At 35.0% G+C, this 14,068-nt stretch overlaps 1 protein-coding gene across 6 annotated transcripts in view; it reads right to left on the bottom strand.

Moving 5' to 3' along the window:
• The window catches only part of CNBT1 (cyclic nucleotide-binding transporter 1), a 275,486-nt gene that overhangs the window by 247,548 nt on the left and 13,870 nt on the right, over positions 1–14,068 (bottom strand). The window lies entirely within an intron of this gene.

Here is a 14,068-nt window from a genome sequence, read left to right as displayed (position 1 = left end):
TTAGGCATATAATAAATGGCCCCTTCCAATGATGACTCAACCCTCAACTTAAGTGAATTTATAATTTTCAATTATAATTTTATAATAAGACATTTAATGATTTAATAATAATTTGGCCACTAAAAATGTAATGTCCCCATTTTTGGCAAGTCTGTGCAGTTGATAGAGTTAGCTCATCATAGCGACCCTCGTGAGCTAACAAGGTGTTTTGGAGGTCCCAGTTGTGGACCTACTATTTTTAGTAAGTATTTTTGGTAGTTGCTATTTTTGGCAGTGCAGTGGGTGGCTTTGGCAGTTGGTCGTCACCTACAGTAAATAAGGTTAATAATTGCATGAACTCTTATTTATTCATTAATTATTAAGTTGCATTATTATTATAATATTTATGTTATTATAATAATGACATTAAGAAATATTTCTAAAAAGTGTGTTAGAAAGTTTCAAGTGTTAAGTTCTTTTGGGAAACTTCCACAATGTCTGAAATGGAGTTTTTTAAGGAACTTTGGCCAACAAAGGATTATAATAAAAGCTCATTTCATTGGGAAAAGCACGCTTAATTATTTATTTGTTTTTGTTGCCTTTGTGGCTTTTTCTGAGTTCTGATAATTTGTGGCCCTTGCTGAAGTATAAGAGTTGAACCTGAGATTCTGAGAAGTTCTTGGCAATTGTGCTGAAGTATACCTGGCCAACATCTCCTACTGTAAATTTTGTGCCTAAGGATAATAATCTTGAATACCATATATATTTTACCATTGATTGTCTGGCTAAGGATTTTTGTGAATTTCTAGGAATTGCTAGAAGCAATATTGCAAATTGTTGCTGCTGTATGACAATTTGCCTGATCTTCCCCTACTGATTCTCACTGTATATGGAGGAGAGGTTTATTTTCTGAGGTTATCAGTTGGTGTATTGTATTGCTGAAACTGTGATTTCAAATTGGAGGACAAAATCTGAATTGCCTAAGTCTGACGTTAAAGCCAGGGCAGCGGATCATCATTGGAGGCCATATTTCATAGAGGATGGGTTCATTGCCTGATAATGGTGGTCGGCGTGAGGGAATTTCGAGCCCAGCATCAGCATCTGGAAACACTATCACCATTGTGATTGGTCTGAAACTTAGCCACTACACTCACATGCCCAACGTTGCATTTATGGTCCACAAATTGGTTCAGGCCTGCGTCTCTATTATACATTGGGGCCACGATTCTGATTGGTAGTCATAATAAAGGAGATAGCAAATCATAGCTGGTTGGGTGAGTGTTTGAATTGGAAATGCCACGTTAAGTTCCAACTTCAATCTGCAGTCTGTGTTTTCCATATGGCTCATACCAGGGGCATTCGAATTACAATCAAGTTCTTTGGTTGTTAATGTTCATTTAAATTGTGGAGACATTGTTGAATTTGTTAACAAATAAATTCTGGAGAATTCTGAGAGTGTCATCCTGCAATATTGTTTCCTTGTCAATTCATATATTTTTGAAAAGAATTTGAAAAGTATAGTTTTCAAAATCAGAAAAAGAAGCACAATCCAAACATTTCTCATTTTCAAACAGCAAATCAGTATTAGGCTAGAAGGGGTTTTTACAAAAAATATAATAACTCTGCATTTTGTCACCACAAAATGTAGGTAACAATACAAAACATTTTAACTTAGTTTCGTTTTTCTCTGAGTTTAGTTCATTATTTAATTAGTTAGTATTGATCAATCAATTGACCCCAATTGATATAATGATTCCTCTTACTGAAGGTTTTCATCAAGTTCTTTTAGATTTTTTGTTTGTTGAGCCTATGCTTGATTTTTGAAGCCTTCAGTGTCCTATTTCTTGTTTTTGAGTTTGTGTTTGTTGGTTTTTGGTCTTTTGGTTTTGCTCGAGTCATTGATTTCGGTTTTCCTTTCAATTCAGTCTATGTTAGGGCTTAATCGGAGTTGGCAATCAAAAGATACAACCATTTTAGTGCCCAAAAAGTGGACTCTCCAGGTGCAACTACACGAATTAAAATATCATGTTATATTTTAAAGTTGACCTTCACTTTTTGAAAAATATAACATATATTCACTTTATGTTATGTTTTTAAGTTACTTTATCATTTTAAATTTTCACTTGAAGTAACTATAGAGCACTTTATGTTATATTTTTAAGTTGAGTTGCTTTTTAATTTTTCACTTAAGCGACTATATTAACTATATAGTTTGATTTAATTTTTGTGTTTTAATTCAAAACATCTTACTAAATATTACTTTTTGAATGATATTTGTACATTATATATTAATATATATAGTGTAAATATTATTATTTATGACCCATTTAAGTAATATTTCTTCAAGAATTAAATTGATATGTGCTTAATTCATCACTTAAGTTGTGCATAGCATGTCTATAAACCCATTTACATGAAAATATGTAATTGCCCCTGGAGACCACGATTTTGAGTTAAAAGGCAATTTTAGAGCACATAAAACATGTAAATACATGTGTTTTAAAATGTGCAAAGACTCCCCAAGAGTGAGACTTGCATTTTCAAAGTGTTTTAAAATATGCAATGACCCCTAGAGAGTGTGATTTTGCACTAAAGGCATTTTTAATACACTTATACATGTAAATACATGCATTTTAAAATATGCAATCACCCTGCTAGAGTGAGCAATGCATATTAGTGTTTTTAAAATATGTAATGAGGCTTGGAGATTGCGTTTTTACACTACTTGCATTGTTTTGCAATTTTATAACATGCAAATGCACTCCAAGAGTGTGCTTTGCACTTCCAACCTATGTTCCACGGAGTTTCCGGGACGGGGACGTTTTAGGGGACGGGGACGTGTTTCCGGTACGGGTACGGGTCGAAGCCAAAATTTAGGGGACGGGACATCAGGGGACGGCGATTAAAAACATAGGGGATTTTTTTTAATATAGAGACAAAATTCAAATATGTATATCATAACATTGATAAACCATTCACCATAGACATTTTAGAAGATAAATACATGGAATATTATCAAATGGCAAATACTAAGTGCTTCCATTATAACAATATCACATACATATATAGCAAAAATTAAAATGCCTAAAGGCTTCAAGTATCATGCTGAAATCAGAATGAAATAAAGAGAAGTCCAACTAAAATAGTTAGTAAATAGTAAATACCGAACGCAGTCTTGCCTCACTAAACACAATCTTTGCTCATTGCTGCTACTGCTCTTATGTTTTCTTCCTTCCTCTTAGCAAGTATGTTAAATCGAAAAATGAGTAGAAGAGTTAGTGTTTTAATGGACCAAATATGGGTTGCATATTGTTATTATGTCTTTAAGATGACTAGGGGCCACACGAACAATAAATATTAGGAAAAAATATTTTTTTGGGGATGGTTTGCCTTTACCAGATTGACTGGAAAAAAGGGGACGGCCAGCAGTTTCGGGGACGGATAGGGGACGGCAAAACTGTCCCCGATACTGCTGGCCGTCCCCAAGTTTCCTGCCCAAAAAAATTGGCCGTTTCGGGGATGTTTCTGAATTTTTCAAAAAAGGGACGTCGCAGGGTACGGCCAAAATCCGTACCCGCGTCCCCGTTTCGTACCCGGTACGGGTACTAGGGTACAGAGGCAGGGGACGCGTCCCCGTGGAGCATAGCTTCCAACCAATGGATTTTATATGTAAAGTGACTTGGAGAATCTGATTTTGCATTCAAAACTTATGTAATCACCCTCCAAGACCCCGTTTTTGCACTCCAAAGCCAAAAATGACCAAACACATGGGATGTATTACATATTTTAAATATGTAATGTGGTCTTGAGAGTACGATTTGCACTTCCAGCCATCATATGAATACATTTTAAACATGTAAATGCATCCATAGACCCCGATTTGGCATTTCAAAACATGCATATGCATTTGGAGACCACGATTTTGCATCTTGTAGCCAAAAATGACTCAAACAAATGCATATTTAGGGCACGTTTTTGCTAAAAAAGCCTAGAAATTTGGGTTTTTCATTCACTTTGTTGTATTTTGGACACATTTTTGCTTTTAAATTCATGTTTATCATTTGGGGAAGTCATTTTTGCATTCATAAGATTAAAACGACCAATATATATGCATTTTTTGGCCACAATTTTGCAAAAACAACCCAGATTTTTTCATGAAAATGGCACGTTTTTGCTAGAAACACTAAAAAATTGTATTTCCAGCCCATACGTTTGGATCAATAAGGGTTGTTTTTGAGTTTTAATGCATGTTATTGCCTTTGGAGATCACGTTTTTGCATTCCCATGACAAAAACAACTCATGTAATGGCTTTCTAAGACCACGTTTTTTGATAAAAATGTGGTTCTTTTTTAGCATTTTGCTAAAAACGACCCATGCATTGGTGATTAAAGACCACATTTTTTGGCATATCCATCAAAAATGGCTCATAAAATGCTCATTTAGAATTCATCATTGCAAGGTTCAGGAGATCAAAGTTTGTTTTGACAATTTTTAAAAGTTGGAGCTTCTTTGTCCTCCATTTTTGGATCATTAATCTTCAAGTGGACATTTTCCATCTTGTTCATTAATTTGTGTTTATCTTGCTATTCTATTGCATGTTTTAGCTTGATGTTGCACACTTGTCTATAGAGATACCTTGAATAGTGCATTTTTCCTTTAAACATGATGAAAATTCTCATTTTCATACTTTTGGAATTTTTCCAAATTCCAAATTGCACTTGATAGCAACTTGCTTCTTGACATGTTTGAGTCTAAAACCAAAGGCATGTGTTTGTTTTGTGCTTGTTTTCGTTGTTTGTTTGCTTTCTTTCTCGTTTTTCTTTGTTTGAAAGAAATTGCAAGTTCTTTCCCAAGAAATTGCAAGCAAGAACTTGAGCACGTTTCATTTCACTCCACCTTCCACCTCTTCGTGCAAGTGCATCGTTTCATTCCACCTCCATCATTAGATGCCGTAGCATATTGTATCTCATTCTCCACATGCAATTACATGTAATCTCACACTCCATCCACATTTATATGAAATCTCATCTTCCGTTCCCATTTACACGCATTTCCATCTTCCGAACCTAAATGCATGTTCATTTTACATGTAATTGCATCTTGAGAACTTGTTTTTGACTAAAGGTCAAACTTTTAAAGTCAAAAGTTACCATTTGCACGCATTCCCATACGCCTAGCCTTCATTCCTCAAGGCATCTTTATAAGAACTCGTCCTTGTCCCATACACATTTACATGTCATCCATCTTCCTAAGTCCCATATTAGCCCTCCGCATGTATTTTCATATCACATCCAATTCATTGCATATGTTCCATGAGTATCTAATCAATACTCTAAACATATTGTTCCTCAAAGATTCGTTTTGCCAATATTCTCATAGATCAGAATCTATATCTTCCAAAGATGGATCAATACTTTCATGTTGCAGCAAGTCAAGATATGTCAGAATTTCTATAAAGAATGAAGACATCCACTAAAGAAGGCATGCTTAGAATCAAAGAAGCGGTAATTCATTTAGTCTCCATTTTCCCAATGGTTGTCTGAGAACCCAAGTTTGTGATGGAATGCACCAAGCACTTTGCTTCAAAAAAAAGTTAAAGATGTTGATGGAAAGTTATTCCGAGTTTACGTCTGGACACCATCGAGAAGGTTTTCAAAGTGTCAGAGACTTCAGAATGTGCCAATCTACAAAGGACAATTCATGACAACTCGAACGAGAAAAAGCTTGATCACATCAAGTTTTCAAATGACAATGGAAAATTCATCAAAGAGAGTCAGAGGCTATCAAAAGACGCAACACCATGGTTATCAAGGTGAATGCAATGGCACAAAATACAAGAACTCCCAATCCTGTGATCATCTGAGATAGCATCACCAAGTACAAGGCCCTTCAGAATTATCCCTAGGATTATTTCATTTCTCTTTCGTCTTTCTTCTTATTTCATGTTTGTAATTGAAGAGGATGTATTATATGAAAATGTGTAATTACATGCAATACGATTTACATCTATAATGACATGTATTCCAATAATTTCTCTTATTAGTTAGACCTGGTCAAAGTTAGTTGAGTTGCTCCCACTTTTTCCTCGATCTTTTTCTCAACTGCTTTGCTTATATAAGGAGTGCCCCCCTCATTGTAAAAATCATCTTTTGTTGTATGCAAGAAAGCTCTACCACACTTGTGCAAGCATAACTTTGATTATGTAGTACGAATTTGGGAGAAAAGTGAATTAAAAAAGCAAATGGAATTGAAGCTTTGACTGGAAGCAATTGTGATAGAGCAAATTAGAGGCTTTGACTGTACTTTGTGTCTATTATCTTTTATTTATGTTATATTGTGTGTTCAATAATAGAGAATAGTAAGTTAAGAAGCCATTGAAGCCGAAGCTTTGAGTGGGAGTGATTGTGGTGATACATAGACTAGGAGGTTTGATTGTAGCTTGCATAACTATCTCAAATTCACAAAAAATAGTTAGAATCCCCTACTTTTCGAAGTTTTTGTGCCCCAATGGTAGAGATTATTCTTATAGAATAGGTTAAAACAAGGCTTAAAGCCAAACTGGTGCGCTTTCAATCAACCTTTGAGTTGGTGTTGGTTTATCAATATCACTGTTTCCAGCTACTCAATAGAAGTGTAGTTAGAGATTTCATCTTGCCCATTACTTGCTCCATCAATAAGTGGATTCTTTCCTGAAAAATAAGAGGAAAGAATATCGGTAACACCCCTCACAAATCTCTCAACTTTTTGCTAACCTTAACTTGATCTAAGGAATGGTGAGAAGGGGGAGCCTTCCCTTCAATGTAAGAGAGACTTTGTCTCACACGTTGTGGCTGGTCTACCTATTTTGTGACTGGATTTTCACAAAACTGTCGGTTGCAAAATATCCACCCAACAATCCCAAAATACTCATCATTTAGATATGTCATATAAAATAAGAGTCACACCTATTATTTCTCCATGTGAGGAAATACACTTTCCAAAAATAGAAAAGGTTCATCTCAATCAACACTTGACTTATCACAAATAGTAAGTACACAAAACTAATGAAGTCCAATCTAAGTCATACGAAGACCAACCTGTAGCTTACTGAATTGTGGAGAAGACAAGACCCTCCCAAGCCAAGCCACTGCCTCAGAAGACCCTCTATCCACAATGATTAGCCTATGAGGATCACAATAATAGGCTAATCTCTCAAACTTCGATGCTGGAAAAAATGGTGACATTACAAACAATTTCCAACAAACAAGGATAGATACCTTTCCAGCAAGAGTTGTCAAAGAGGAACAAGATGTATGATGATGTTAGAAATAAACTATGCTGCAAAAAATTGTGTTTCTCTTGTAATCTTTGGAGCCTTGTCACAAGTTAATCGAGGGGCAATTTTTGTTACATAAATAAGGTTTCTAATAGAGAAGAGAAGGCAAAAGAAGCTATTGGTAGAGACCTAGCAGATTCAAAAGAGGAACAGCAGATATGTATAAGCATTCATCAAAGATGTAGAAGAAGGATCTGTCACTATTCCTTCTTGTACTCCTAGGTACAATACATTCATGGTATAAAGAGCCGTATAGGGGCGGCATATTAATGTCTCGTTGGACAATGGAGCAACCCACAAATTTATAGATGCAACTTTAGTGGCCAAGAGGGGTCTAGGTGTTACAGTTAGAGGGCTACACTGTAGCAGTAGTAGTAGATAGCTTCACCATGACTTGTAATATGTGGGTTCCTCAGTTGAACATTGTATTAGGCAACCATATGGTTACACGTGACTTCTATATAATAGACATTGGAGATGCTAATGTTATTTTGGGTGTTCAAACATTTCACACATTGAGGAAGTATTCTCAAAACTTCCAAACCAAGGAACTGAAATTCAACATTGATTGGAAAAAGTGGTCCTATAAGGCATGTTGAGTGGTGCATCTAGGATTGTGATGCCTTAGATGATGAAGATCTTCCAATGTGGTGTGTTAGTTGGGCAGCCTAGAAATTGACTTCTTCTAAAAGCCTTTCTAATGTGACAAGCAATATCATGTGGATATCGAATTCATGATGAATAATTACACTATGTGTTTTAGTGACATTCCTTATGGGTTCATTATGAATAAATACACTGATTTTTAGAGGCATTCCTTATGGAAGAGTTCCTAATAGGGTTTTGAGCATGCAATTGAGCTGAAGGGCTCTAATCCCATTATTTATTACTACTCCTTATCGATATCTAAAGAGGCTCAAAGAAGAAATTGTAAAAACAATTGAGTCACTGGATATGTGACACATCAAGTCTAGCACAAGTCCTTTTGCTTCCTTGATTGTCCTAGTGATGGAGAAAGATGGGACTTAGCAGATGTGCATAGATTATCATGCATGCAATAAAAAGACATTCAAAAGTATCTGATTCCCAACATCAATGAGTTGCATGGTGTATTTTATTTCTCAAAAATTAATCTTTGCTCAAGATAACATCAAATCGGAGTTTAAGAGCAATTAATTCACAAATCAGAGTTCAAATGCCACTACAATCACTATGAGTTCCTCGTCATGTCATTTGATTTGACCAATGCTCCACCTTTCGATCTCAAAGAACCACATCTTTAACAAGCAATTACAAAACTTTTTATTGGTATTCTTGTATGATACTCTCAGCTATAGCAAGACTTGGGACGATCAACTTGAGCACCTTGAAGAGGTGTTGGGCATCATTGACATTCGGTACTTGTTTGCTAAAGTTTCCAAGTGTGAATTTGGATTAACGGAGATACTTTACTTGGTGCATGTGATCAATACAGATGGAGTGAAGGACATCAAGAGAAGATTCAAATCATTTTGGATTGGCTACCACCAAAGACATTGCCAAAATTAAGGGAAAATTCAGCCTTTGTAGTTACCACAAGAGGTTTGTGAGCAATTCCTTCATCTTGATGCAACTCTTACAAATCTCAGTAAGGAATCTTTCAAATGGACAAAGGAGGCTCTGTTGGGTGGATATTTTGCAACCGACAATTTTGGGTAAAAATCCAGTCGCAAAATAGGATAGTCTCTCCTACCTTAAAGGAAAGGCTCCCCCTTCTCACTGTTCCTTGGATCAACTGAAGGTAAGCAATAAGTCAAGAGATTTTTATAAAATGAGTGTTACCAATATCCTTTCTTCTTATCTTTCAAGAAAGAATCTACTTAGTGGTGAGGCGAGTAATGGGCAAGGTGAATCTCTAACTACACTTCTATCAAGCACTGGAGACAATGATACCGGTAAACCTTCACTAACTCAAAGGGTAGCTGAAAATGTATTGGTTTGGCTCTAAGTCTAGTCGTACTTCTATATAAAAAAAAAAAATTACAATTAGGGCACAAAAACTCCTAAAAGTAAGAATAACTTAACTATTTTGTGAATTAAGAAAAAAGTATAAGCTACCAATAAAGCTTCTAGCTATATATTTCCACAACTGCTCCCAATTAAAGCTTCGGCTCCAATTGCTTCTTAAATCACTATGCTCTTTTATTGAACCCACAATAATAACATGAATCAACACAATAGGCACAAGTTACAATCAAAGCTTCTAATTTGCTCTATCACAATTGCTTCCAGTCAAAGCTTCGAATCCAATTGCTTCTTTCATTCACTTTTCTCCCAACTTTGTACTACACAATCAAAGTTATGCTTGCACAAATGTGGCAGAGCTTTCTTGCATACAACAAAAGATGATTTTTACAATGAAGGGGCACTCCTTTATATAGGCATGGGAGTTGAGAAAAAGATGGAGGAAAAAGTGGGAGCAACTCAACCAACTTTGACCTAGTCTCACTAAAAGAGAAATTTTAGGGTTACATGCAATTGCACGTGCAACTCGCATTACATCTTTTAATATACATGTAACTCGCATTACATGTAATTACATTTTTTCATGCCATGCATCCTCTCCAACTACAAATATGAAAGAAGAAGAAAGAAGACAAAAAAAGAAGGAAACAATCCTAGGGATTGTTCTGAAGGGCCTTGCACTTTGACGATGCAATCCCAAATGATCACAAGATCAAAAGTTCATGTACTTTGTACCGCTGCATTCACCTTGATAATCATAGTGTTGCGTGTTTTGATAACCTCTGACTTTGATGAATTGCCCGTTGTCATTTGAAAACTTGATGTGGTCCAACTTTTCTCGCTCAAGTTGTCGTGAATTCTCCTTTGCAAATCAACACAAACTAGAGTCTCTGACACTTTAAAAACCTTCTCGATGGTGTCCAGATGTAAATTTGGAACAACTTTCAATCAGCACCTCTAACTTTTTTCTTTTCTTTTTCGAAGTATAGTGCTTGGAAGGATGGAAATGCTTTGAAACATGAAAGTGGAATGCATGGGAATCCATGCAAATGAAGATTGCTGATTTTCAAACATGAATTAGGGTTTTCAAGACGTTATTGCATGAAAAATGATAACATGTAAGTGCAACATGTGACAAGGGATGAAAAGTGAGATGTGATGCGAAGGCGGATGGAAGATGCACTTTACATGCAAGCGCAAATGACGGATGAGATGGAAAGCATGGAAACATGTGAAAACATGTAATTGCCCATGAAGGTGTGAATGCATATGGAGGGATGGAAATGGAAAATGGAGTGAAGTGAAACATGCTCAAGTTTTTGGGAAAGAACTTGCAATTTCTTCCAAAAGAAGAAAAACAAAAAAGCAAGCAAGAAAATAATGAAAAACAAGCACAAAACAAACATATGCCTTTGGTCTTAAACTCAAACATGTCAATATGCAAATTGCTTTGAAGTGCAAATTCGAATTTGGAAATTGGGAAAAAAAAGTTAAAACCAAAAACAAGAAAATGAACAATTTCTTCATTTTTAAATTTCAACGAGTGGCAATCATCAAGCAATAATATGCAAATAGCAAGATAAGCATGAATTGATGAGCAAGTTTGAAAATGTCCACTTACTTGGAGGTTAAAGAGCCAAAATAGCAAGTTTTATAGACATGAAGACAAATTCTCCCTCAAATCCGAATTTTCAAACAACTTTTTGACTTTTTCTGTACTTGCATGTAATGGACATTCAATGGTTGAATTTGACATGAGAAGGCCAAAAACCTGGTCTCCAAAGACAAGAACGCGCATTAAAACTCAAAAAAGACCCCTCTTGATCCAAATGTATGGGCTGAAATGCCAATTTTTTTAGTTTTTTGAACAAAAACATGACTTCTTTATGCAAAAATCCGTCGTTTTTGCAAAAAGGTGGCCAAAAAATGCATGTTTTTGAGCCATTTTTGACTTTTGAATGCAAAAAAAAAACTTCCCCAAATGCTAATACGTGGATCCAAATGCAAAAAAGTGACTTCAAAACACATACAAGGGGATTAAAACCCCAATTTTCTGGGCGTTTTTAGCAAAAAATGTGATTCATAAAAGGCATAATATAAGTCATTTTTCACTTCCAAATGCAAAAACGTGACCCTTGATGTATTGTCAATGATTGAATATGCCAAAATGCCTCCTTCTTTGCAAAAACGTGACTTAAATCACTCTAAATGGATTTATTTGAAGATTTTTCCAAAACGTGCCCTTGGAAGGAGTTTGAAAAAATGTTTTTTAGCAAGATAAATCCATTTTTTATGTTAGAAAATCCATTGCCAAGAAAAAACGACCCTATTGGGAAAGATTTCATGCAAATCCACCAAGTAAATCTCTCGCAATGAGCAAAATCGGGTTTTTGGAGAGCAAATGCATGTGTTCTTCCAAAATCGGACCTTTTGGGGTGATATGCATGTTTTAAAATATGTTTTTGAACAAAATGAGACCTTTTGAAGTAACTTGCATATTTTAAAAACTTTCAACAAGACAATTCAGACCTTTTGGGGTGGCATAACACATTTTAAAATATGCATATGGTCAAAATTGGACCTTTTGGAAGGCAATGCATATTTTAAGTTATATCTCACATTTTGGATGCAATGACGCAAAAACTTACCTTTTGATGTAATGACATCAAAAAGGTCCACTTATGTTTCCAAGTTCAACTTTATATGCAGTGACGTAAAATGTCCACTTTTGATGGATTTTACATGTAATTGTATATAAAAGGTCCACTTTTGATAACTTAAAGTCATTCAATCAACTTAATTTCATAAAAATGTTACTTTAATGGGACATAAACAATATTTGTAGATCATGTTAAAAATATAACACATAAATATCATTTAAAAAGTAACATTAAAATGAGCATTTGATTTAAAAATCAAAAATTAAACTGAAACTATATAGTTTATATAGTCACTTTAAGTGAAAAATCAAAAAGTAACTCAACTTAAATTATAACATAAAGTGCACTATAGTTACTTTAAGTGAATTTCAATGATAAAGTAACTTTAAAACATAACATAAAGTGTATTTTAAGTTATTCTTTTCAAAAAGTGAATGTCAAATTAAAAATTTAACATTATATTTTTAATTCGTGTTGTTGCATCAAAAAAGTCCACTTTTGAGGCACTAAAACGACCATATCTCTTGACTAAGAACTTTGATTACGCTCTAAGTTAGACCAAATCGAAGGGGAAACTGAAAGCCATGACATGAGCAAAAACAAAGGACTAAAAACCAACAAATGCAAACTCAAAAGCAAAAAGGATGACGAAGGCCTCAAAAATCAAGCAAAGGCTTGATAGAAAGCAAAACGAAAAAGACTTGACGAAAGCCTTCATTAAAATAATTTGATATATGAATTGAAATTGATCGATCGATCAACATTGAACAATTGAATATCAAATTCAAATTTAGAGATACGCAAAACTAGCTTGAAAAAGTTTCATACTGTTACCAGCATTTTGTGATCACAAGATGCAGGACAACAAGCTCAACATGCATCCAATAAGCTTAAAGAGGTAACCAGCATTTGTCCTATTTTGGCAACACCAAATTTCTTAGCCTTTTTCTTTAAAGTGCGATGTTGTAGTTGATGGGATCAGAGCAGTACTTGTACCCCGTTTCCTATGACAGCGGGAAGCTCTATAATGCTAAGAAATTGCATTCCACATAAGATAAGGAGATTACGAACAAAACGTTGTTAGAATGGGCCACAATAGTTTGAAAGCATTCTTTGACTTGATCTTCTGACAAGTCATGAACTCATTAACATATCACAAGACATCATCCATGAAACCCTTCCACGAGAATGTCCTAGCATATCTATAGGTCTTAGAGCACCCTAGATGTCCCGCAAGTGGGGTATCATAGATGGCTCTCAAAAAAATATTCCTTTAGCTTTGATTTAGGAACCAAGTAATCATGGCCTTATAGTAATGATATCACCCATCAATTGTAGCAATCATCCTAACCCTTATCATCCATCAATTTGTATGCACAAGTGCTTTTGAAATAGCCAACTAAAAGATAAGCATTACAATTAGTTCAAATCTCTACCAAGAAGCAAATAGTAGGTTTCTCAGATATTGCATCTACAACTATGCTCTTCCTCTTCACAAACTCTATATCAAATTCATTGGCCTCAACTTTTCTTGCCCACTTCCATTGTTTCTCATTCAAATCCTTTAGCTCCAAGAATTATTTTAAATTGTGATTTTTTCACAACAAATTTTCCACCTACCAAATAGTATTTGACTTTTGCCAATGCATGGATAATTACATGCATCTCCTTAATCATAGATGGAATATAACCTTTCCTTATCTCAAAGCTTCATACCTCATGGTCAATGGGGTACCTATTTCGCATCAAAATTGCCCCAATCCCCTCACTTCAAGCATCATACTCCAAAACGAAACGCTAAGAAAAGTTAGGTAACACCAACACAAGTCAAGTATTCACCATCTCCTTAAGTCTGTCAAATTTTGTGTAATAACCCAGGCCTGGTTATGGCTAAATCAAACAATTTTCTTTCAAACTCTAAGGTTTGACATTTTGTCAAACACTTGTCTAACAACTTTGTTATTCTGTTAATAATGCTGATTAAAATGTATTCGTTCCTCCATTTCAATTTTTTGAAAGGAATTATTAATACAAATTATAAATGACAATGCCAAATAGATTTGCGAGAATTGAATTCACTAATTCTCACTTTATAACAATTCATTCAAC

The sequence above is a fragment of the Cupressus sempervirens genome, chromosome 5 (assembly GCF_028749045.1).
Source record: "Cupressus sempervirens isolate cs-2001-9-10 chromosome 5, ASM2874904v1, whole genome shotgun sequence".
NCBI classification, from domain to species: domain Eukaryota; kingdom Viridiplantae; phylum Streptophyta; class Pinopsida; order Cupressales; family Cupressaceae; genus Cupressus; species Cupressus sempervirens.
The sequence above is the reverse complement of the archived record's forward strand: the minus strand, read 5'-3'. Positions and strand labels throughout refer to the sequence as shown.